Below are 10,000 nucleotides of genomic sequence, written 5' to 3'. Positions count from 1 at the left end.
ACCCTAAACCCTAAACCCTAAACCCTAAACCCTAAACCCTAAACCCTAAACCCTAAACCCTAAACCCTAAACCCTAAACCCTAAACCCTAAACCCTAAACCCTAAACCCTAAACCCTAAACCCTAAACCCTAAACCCTAAACCCTAAACCCTAAACCCTAAACCCTAAACCCTAAACCCTAAACCCTAAACCCTAAACCCTAAACCCTAAACCCTAAACCCTAAACCCTAAACCCTAAACCCTAAACCCTAAACCCTAAACCCTAAACCCTAAACCCTAAACCCTAAACCCTAAACCCTAAACCCTAAACCCTAAACCCTAAACCCTAAACCCTAAACCCTAAACCCTAAACCCTAAACCCTAAACCCTAAACCCTAAACCCTAAACCCTAAACCCTAAACCCTAAACCCTAAACCCTAAACCCTAAACCCTAAACCCTAAACCCTAAACCCTAAACCCTAAACCCTAAACCCTAAACCCTAAACCCTAAACCCTAAACCCTAAACCCTAAACCCTAAACCCTAAACCCTAAACCCTAAACCCTAAACCCTAAACCCTAAACCCTAAACCCTAAACCCTAAACCCTAAACCCTAAACCCTAAACCCTAAACCCTAAACCCTAAACCCTAAACCCTAAACCCTAAACCCTAAACCCTAAACCCTAAACCCTAAACCCTAAACCCTAAACCCTAAACCCTAAACCCTAAACCCTAAACCCTAAACCCTAAACCCTAAACCCTAAACCCTAAACCCTAAACCCTAAACCCTAAACCCTAAACCCTAAACCCTAAACCCTAAACCCTAAACCCTAAACCCTAAACCCTAAACCCTAAACCCTAAACCCTAAACCCTAAACCCTAAACCCTAAACCCTAAACCCTAAACCCTAAACCCTAAACCCTAAACCCTAAACCCTAAACCCTAAACCCTAAACCCTAAACCCTAAACCCTAAACCCTAAACCCTAAACCCTAAACCCTAAACCCTAAACCCTAAACCCTAAACCCTAAACCCTAAACCCTAAACCCTAAACCCTAAACCCTAAACCCTAAACCCTAAACCCTAAACCCTAAACCCTAAACCCTAAACCCTAAACCCTAAACCCTAAACCCTAAACCCTAAACCCTAAACCCTAAACCCTAAACCCTAAACCCTAAACCCTAAACCCTAAACCCTAAACCCTAAACCCTAAACCCTAAACCCTAAACCCTAAACCCTAAACCCTAAACCCTAAACCCTAAACCCTAAACCCTAAACCCTAAACCCTAAACCCTAAACCCTAAACCCTAAACCCTAAACCCTAAACCCTAAACCCTAAACCCTAAACCCTAAACCCTAAACCCTAAACCCTAAACCCTAAACCCTAAACCCTAAACCCTAAACCCTAAACCCTAAACCCTAAACCCTAAACCCTAAACCCTAAACCCTAAACCCTAAACCCTAAACCCTAAACCCTAAACCCTAAACCCTAAACCCTAAACCCTAAACCCTAAACCCTAAACCCTAAACCCTAAACCCTAAACCCTAAACCCTAAACCCTAAACCCTAAACCCTAAACCCTAAACCCTAAACCCTAAACCCTAAACCCTAAACCCTAAACCCTAAACCCTAAACCCTAAACCCTAAACCCTAAACCCTAAACCCTAAACCCTAAACCCTAAACCCTAAACCCTAAACCCTAAACCCTAAACCCTAAACCCTAAACCCTAAACCCTAAACCCTAAACCCTAAACCCTAAACCCTAAACCCTAAACCCTAAACCCTAAACCCTAAACCCTAAACCCTAAACCCTAAACCCTAAACCCTAAACCCTAAACCCTAAACCCTAAACCCTAAACCCTAAACCCTAAACCCTAAACCCTAAACCCTAAACCCTAAACCCTAAACCCTAAACCCTAAACCCTAAACCCTAAACCCTAAACCCTAAACCCTAAACCCTAAACCCTAAACCCTAAACCCTAAACCCTAAACCCTAAACCCTAAACCCTAAACCCTAAACCCTAAACCCTAAACCCTAAACCCTAAACCCTAAACCCTAAACCCTAAACCCTAAACCCTAAACCCTAAACCCTAAACCCTAAACCCTAAACCCTAAACCCTAAACCCTAAACCCTAAACCCTAAACCCTAAACCCTAAACCCTAAACCCTAAACCCTAAACCCTAAACCCTAAACCCTAAACCCTAAACCCTAAACCCTAAACCCTAAACCCTAAACCCTAAACCCTAAACCCTAAACCCTAAACCCTAAACCCTAAACCCTAAACCCTAAACCCTAAACCCTAAACCCTAAACCCTAAACCCTAAACCCTAAACCCTAAACCCTAAACCCTAAACCCTAAACCCTAAACCCTAAACCCTAAACCCTAAACCCTAAACCCTAAACCCTAAACCCTAAACCCTAAACCCTAAACCCTAAACCCTAAACCCTAAACCCTAAACCCTAAACCCTAAACCCTAAACCCTAAACCCTAAACCCTAAACCCTAAACCCTAAACCCTAAACCCTAAACCCTAAACCCTAAACCCTAAACCCTAAACCCTAAACCCTAAACCCTAAACCCTAAACCCTAAACCCTAAACCCTAAACCCTAAACCCTAAACCCTAAACCCTAAACCCTAAACCCTAAACCCTAAACCCTAAACCCTAAACCCTAAACCCTAAACCCTAAACCCTAAACCCTAAACCCTAAACCCTAAACCCTAAACCCTAAACCCTAAACCCTAAACCCTAAACCCTAAACCCTAAACCCTAAACCCTAAACCCTAAACCCTAAACCCTAAACCCTAAACCCTAAACCCTAAACCCTAAACCCTAAACCCTAAACCCTAAACCCTAAACCCTAAACCCTAAACCCTAAACCCTAAACCCTAAACCCTAAACCCTAAACCCTAAACCCTAAACCCTAAACCCTAAACCCTAAACCCTAAACCCTAAACCCTAAACCCTAAACCCTAAACCCTAAACCCTAAACCCTAAACCCTAAACCCTAAACCCTAAACCCTAAACCCTAAACCCTAAACCCTAAACCCTAAACCCTAAACCCTAAACCCTAAACCCTAAACCCTAAACCCTAAACCCTAAACCCTAAACCCTAAACCCTAAACCCTAAACCCTAAACCCTAAACCCTAAACCCTAAACCCTAAACCCTAAACCCTAAACCCTAAACCCTAAACCCTAAACCCTAAACCCTAAACCCTAAACCCTAAACCCTAAACCCTAAACCCTAAACCCTAAACCCTAAACCCTAAACCCTAAACCCTAAACCCTAAACCCTAAACCCTAAACCCTAAACCCTAAACCCTAAACCCTAAACCCTAAACCCTAAACCCTAAACCCTAAACCCTAAACCCTAAACCCTAAACCCTAAACCCTAAACCCTAAACCCTAAACCCTAAACCCTAAACCCTAAACCCTAAACCCTAAACCCTAAACCCTAAACCCTAAACCCTAAACCCTAAACCCTAAACCCTAAACCCTAAACCCTAAACCCTAAACCCTAAACCCTAAACCCTAAACCCTAAACCCTAAACCCTAAACCCTAAACCCTAAACCCTAAACCCTAAACCCTAAACCCTAAACCCTAAACCCTAAACCCTAAACCCTAAACCCTAAACCCTAAACCCTAAACCCTAAACCCTAAACCCTAAACCCTAAACCCTAAACCCTAAACCCTAAACCCTAAACCCTAAACCCTAAACCCTAAACCCTAAACCCTAAACCCTAAACCCTAAACCCTAAACCCTAAACCCTAAACCCTAAACCCTAAACCCTAAACCCTAAACCCTAAACCCTAAACCCTAAACCCTAAACCCTAAACCCTAAACCCTAAACCCTAAACCCTAAACCCTAAACCCTAAACCCTAAACCCTAAACCCTAAACCCTAAACCCTAAACCCTAAACCCTAAACCCTAAACCCTAAACCCTAAACCCTAAACCCTAAACCCTAAACCCTAAACCCTAAACCCTAAACCCTAAACCCTAAACCCTAAACCCTAAACCCTAAACCCTAAACCCTAAACCCTAAACCCTAAACCCTAAACCCTAAACCCTAAACCCTAAACCCTAAACCCTAAACCCTAAACCCTAAACCCTAAACCCTAAACCCTAAACCCTAAACCCTAAACCCTAAACCCTAAACCCTAAACCCTAAACCCTAAACCCTAAACCCTAAACCCTAAACCCTAAACCCTAAACCCTAAACCCTAAACCCTAAACCCTAAACCCTAAACCCTAAACCCTAAACCCTAAACCCTAAACCCTAAACCCTAAACCCTAAACCCTAAACCCTAAACCCTAAACCCTAAACCCTAAACCCTAAACCCTAAACCCTAAACCCTAAACCCTAAACCCTAAACCCTAAACCCTAAACCCTAAACCCTAAACCCTAAACCCTAAACCCTAAACCCTAAACCCTAAACCCTAAACCCTAAACCCTAAACCCTAAACCCTAAACCCTAAACCCTAAACCCTAAACCCTAAACCCTAAACCCTAAACCCTAAACCCTAAACCCTAAACCCTAAACCCTAAACCCTAAACCCTAAACCCTAAACCCTAAACCCTAAACCCTAAACCCTAAACCCTAAACCCTAAACCCTAAACCCTAAACCCTAAACCCTAAACCCTAAACCCTAAACCCTAAACCCTAAACCCTAAACCCTAAACCCTAAACCCTAAACCCTAAACCCTAAACCCTAAACCCTAAACCCTAAACCCTAAACCCTAAACCCTAAACCCTAAACCCTAAACCCTAAACCCTAAACCCTAAACCCTAAACCCTAAACCCTAAACCCTAAACCCTAAACCCTAAACCCTAAACCCTAAACCCTAAACCCTAAACCCTAAACCCTAAACCCTAAACCCTAAACCCTAAACCCTAAACCCTAAACCCTAAACCCTAAACCCTAAACCCTAAACCCTAAACCCTAAACCCTAAACCCTAAACCCTAAACCCTAAACCCTAAACCCTAAACCCTAAACCCTAAACCCTAAACCCTAAACCCTAAACCCTAAACCCTAAACCCTAAACCCTAAACCCTAAACCCTAAACCCTAAACCCTAAACCCTAAACCCTAAACCCTAAACCCTAAACCCTAAACCCTAAACCCTAAACCCTAAACCCTAAACCCTAAACCCTAAACCCTAAACCCTAAACCCTAAACCCTAAACCCTAAACCCTAAACCCTAAACCCTAAACCCTAAACCCTAAACCCTAAACCCTAAACCCTAAACCCTAAACCCTAAACCCTAAACCCTAAACCCTAAACCCTAAACCCTAAACCCTAAACCCTAAACCCTAAACCCTAAACCCTAAACCCTAAACCCTAAACCCTAAACCCTAAACCCTAAACCCTAAACCCTAAACCCTAAACCCTAAACCCTAAACCCTAAACCCTAAACCCTAAACCCTAAACCGTGTTTCGCCGGCTCTACGGCTGGGGATTTCAACCCGCGTGGTCCGTGTTTTTCGGTAACATATTCGTGTTCCTTGCCCCCGACGGGCCATGTTTTTCGGTAACAAAATCGTGTCTTTTGTCCCCGCTGCACCGTGTTTTTTGCCCCCGCTCAACCGTGTTTTTTGCCCCCGCTCAACCGTGCTTACTGCCCCCGCTCAACCGTGTTTTTTCGGTAACATAATCGTGTTTTCGGGTAACATAATCTTGTTTTTCGGGCCATTTTACACCGACGGAGGCACCCACAGGGGCCATGTACACCCCGCTTGGCATGTACATGAGGGGCTGCCTCTTCCAAAAATCCTTCCCCCCTATAGGGGAATATGCATTTTGGGTCTCCAGCCACGCCCAGGGTTACCACCCCCTGGAAATCCCCCAGGTTTACCCCCCATTTTATGTGGATGCATAGATTCAGACCGCCCTGCTCCATCGCTTTTGGCCATTTTTGCCCAACGTTAGCCGCTTCGGCATGCCGCTGGACTGTTTTCGGGCCTTTTTCACCGACGCTTGGCCGTATCCGCTTAGTTTTCCCCAACGCTTGGCCGCATCCGCTTAGTTTTCCCCCGCTGGACTGTTTTCGGGTCACTTTTGCCCAACGTTAGCGGCTTCCGCTTGCCGCTGGACTGTTTTCGGGCCCTTTTTCACCGACCCTTGGCCGTATCCGCTTAGTTTTCCCCAACGCGTGGCCGCATCCGCTTAGTTTTCCCCCGCTGAACTGTTTTCGGGTCACTTTTGCCCAACGTTAGCCGCTTCCGCTTGCCGCTGGGCTGTTTTCGGGCCATTTTTCCCCAACACTTGGCCGTATCCGCTTAGTTTTCCCCAACGCGTGGCCGCATCCGCTTAGTTTTCCCCCGCTGAACTGTTTTCGGGTCAGTTTTGCCCAACGTTAGCCGCTTCCGCTTGCCGCTGGACTGTTTTCGGGCCAATTTCCACCGACTCTTGGCCGTATCCGCTTAGTTTTCCCCAACGCGTGGCCGCATCCGCTTAGTTTTCCCCCGCTGAACTGTTTTCGGGTCAGTTTTGCCCAACGTTAGCCGCTTCCGCTTGCCGCTGGGCTGTTTTCGGGCCAATTTCCACCGACACTTGGCCGCATCCGCTTAGTTTTCCCCAACGCGTGGCCGCATCCGCTTAGTTTTCCCCCGCTGAACTGTTTTCGGGTCAGTTTTGCCCAACGTTAGCCGCTTCGGCTTGCCGCTGGACTGTTTTCGGGCCAATTTCCACCGACTCTTGGCCGTATCCGCTTAGTTTTCCCCAACGCGTGGCCGCATCCGCTTAGTTTTCCCCCGCTGAACTGTTTTCGGGTCACTTTTGCCCAACGTTAGCCGCTTCCGCTTGCCGCTGGGCTGTTTTCGGGCCAATTTCCACCGACACTTGGCCGCATCCGCTTAGCTTCCCCAACGCGTGGCCGCATCCGCTTAGTTTTCCCCCGCTTAACTGTTTTCGGGTCACTTTTCCCCAACGTTAGCCGCTTCCGCTTGCCGCTGGGCTGTTTTCGGGCCATTTTTCCCCAACACTTGGCCGTATCCGCTTAGTTTTCCCCAACGCGTGGCCGCATCCGCTTAGTTTTCCCCCGCTGAACTGTTTTCGGGTCACTTTTGCCCAACGTTAGCCGCTTCCGCTTGCCGCTGGACTGTTTTCGGGCCAATTTCCACCGACTCTGGGCTGGATCCGCTTAGTTTTCCCCAACGCTTGGCTGCATCCGCTTAATTTTCCCCAGCTGAACTGTTTTCGGGTCACTTTGTCCCAACGTTAGCCGTTTCCGGTTGCCGCTGGACTGTTTTCGGGCCATTTTCCACCGACTCTTGGCCGTATCCGCTTGGTTTTGCCCAACGCTTGGCTGCTTCCGCTTAATTTCCCCCAGCTGAACTGTTTTCGGGTCACTTTTGCCCAACGTTAGCCGTTTCCGCTTGCCGCTGGACTGTTTTCGGGCCATTTTTCACCGACACTTGGCCGTATCCGCTTAGTTTTCGCCAACAATTGGCTGCATCCGCTTAATTTTCCAAGCTATACTGCTTTCGGGTCAGTTTTGCCCAACGTTAGCCGCTTCCGCTTGCCGCTGGGCTGTTTTCGGGCCATTTTCCACCCACGCTGGCACCGACGGGGCCATGTACACCCACGCGCGTGTACATGAGGGGGCACCCATTTTTGAAAACCTTGCCCCCCTATAGGGGAATATGCATTTTGAGGCTCTAGCCACGCCCAGGGTTACCACCCCCTGAAAATCCCCCAAGTCAAAATCACCCATGTAAAATATTCAAAAAAATCTCAAAAAATCACAAAAAATTTATAAAATCAAATAAATTCAAAAAAAAAAAAAAATTTCAAAAATTCAAAAAAAATTCAAAAAATTCAAAAAAATTCAAAAAAATTCAAAAAATTCAAAAATTCAAAAAAAGTCCAAAAACCCAAAAAAACTTCAAAAATTTCAAAAATTCAAAAAAATTTCAAAAATATTTCAAAAATTTGCCCCGCTGAACTGTTTTCGGGTCAGTTTTGCCCAACGTTAGCCGCTTCCGCTTGCCGCTGGACTGTTTTCGGGCCAATTTCCACCGACTCTTGGCCGTATCCGCTTAGTTTTCCCCAACGCGTGGCCGCATCCGCTTAGTTTTCCCCCGCTGAACTGTTTTCGGGTCACTTTTGCCCAACGTTAGCCGCTTCCGCTTGCCGCTGGGCTGTTTTCGGGCCAATTTCCACCGACACTTGGCCGCATCCGCTTAGTTTTCCCCCGCTTAACTGTTTTCGGGTCACTTTTCCCCAACGTTAGCCGCTTCCGCTTGCCGCTGGGCTGTTTTCGGGCCATTTTTCCCCAACACTTGGCCGTATCCGCTTAGTTTTCCCCAACGCGTGGCCGCATCCGCTTAGTTTTCCCCCGCTGAACTGTTTTCGGGTCACTTTTGCCCAACGTTAGCCGCTTCCGCTTGCCGCTGGACTGTTTTCGGGCCAATTTCCACCGACTCTGGGCCGGATCCGCTTAGTTTTCCCCAACGCTTGGCTGCATCCGCTTAATTTTCCCCAGCTGAACTGTTTTCGGGTCACTTTGTCCCAACGTTAGCCGTTTCCGCTTGCCGCTGGACTGTTTTCGGGCCATTTTCCACCGACTCTTGGCCGTATCCGCTTGGTTTTGCCCAACGCTTGGCTGCTTCCGCTTAATTTCCCCCAGCTGAACTGTTTTCGGGTCACTTTTGCCCAACGTTAGCCGTTTCCGCTTGCCGCTGGACTGTTTTCGGGCCATTTTTCACCGTCACTTGGCCGTATCCGCTTAGTTTTCGCCAACAATTGGCTGCATCCGCTTAATTTTCCAAGCTATACTGCTTTCGGGTCAGTTTTGCCCAACGTTAGCCGCTTCCGCTTGCCGCTGGGCTGTTTTCGGGCCATTTTCCACCCACGCTGGCACCGACGGGGCCATGTACACCCACGCGCGTGTACATGAGGGGGCACCCATTTTTGAAAACCTTGCCCCCCTATAGGGGAATATGCATTTTGAGGCTCTAGCCACGCCCAGGGTTACCACCCCCTGAAAATCCCCCAAGTCAAAATCACCCATGTAAAATATTCAAAAAAATCTCAAAAAATCACAAAAAATTTATAAAATCAAATAAATTCAAAAAAAAAAAAAAATTTCAAAAATTCAAAAAAAATTCAAAAAATTCAAAAAAATTCAAAAAAATTCAAAAAATTCAAAAATTCAAAAAAAGTCCAAAAACCCAAAAAAACTTCAAAAATTTCAAAAATTCAAAAAAATTTCAAAAAAAATTTCAAAAATTTGCCCCGCTGAACTGTTTTCGGGCCAGTTTTGCCCAACGTTAGCCGCTTCCGCTTGCCGCTGGACTGTTTTCGGGCCAATTTCCACCGACTCTTGGCCGTATCCGCTTAGTTTTCCCCAACGCGTGGCCGCATCCGCTTAGTTTTCCCCCGCTGAACTGTTTTCGGGTCACTTTTGCCCAACGTTAGCCGCTTCCGCTTGCCGCTGGGCTGTTTTCGGGCCAATTTCCACCGACACTTGGCCGCATCCGCTTAGTTTTCCCCCGCTTAACTGTTTTCGGGTCACTTTTCCCCAACGTTAGCCGTTTTTTTTGTTGAACTTCAGGTTTCAAACTTCCAATTTTTTTCCAAACTGCAGATTTCATATTTTATATTTTTTATAAATTTGAACTTTTTCAAAATATCAAAAAAGTATTACAATATCCATAATTTGGATCGCGTACAATCCGGAAGTTTGAGAAATGGTCCACACCGGGTGTGAACCATCCAATCCGAAAAAAGTGGGAATTTTTACAAGCCGGAAAAACTGGAGTTTCAATGGCTCTTTGGACGGTTGTAATTCATTTGGACCAAAAATTGTCCAACCCACTTGCATAAGATCCGAAATTGTACAACCCAATTTTTTTTTTTCCATACTCCAAATTTCATATTTCATATTTTTAATAAATTTGAATTTTTGCCTACTTCCATAATTTGGATCGCGTACAATCCGGAAGTTTGAGAAATGGTCCACACCGGGTAGGAACCGTCCAATCCGAAAAAAGTGGGAATTTTTACAAGCCGGAA

Source organism: Carex rostrata, chromosome 6 (genome assembly GCF_964058835.1).
Source record: "Carex rostrata chromosome 6, lpCarRost1.2, whole genome shotgun sequence".
NCBI lineage: Eukaryota > Viridiplantae > Streptophyta > Magnoliopsida > Poales > Cyperaceae > Carex > Carex rostrata.
This window is presented reverse-complemented; position numbering follows the sequence as displayed.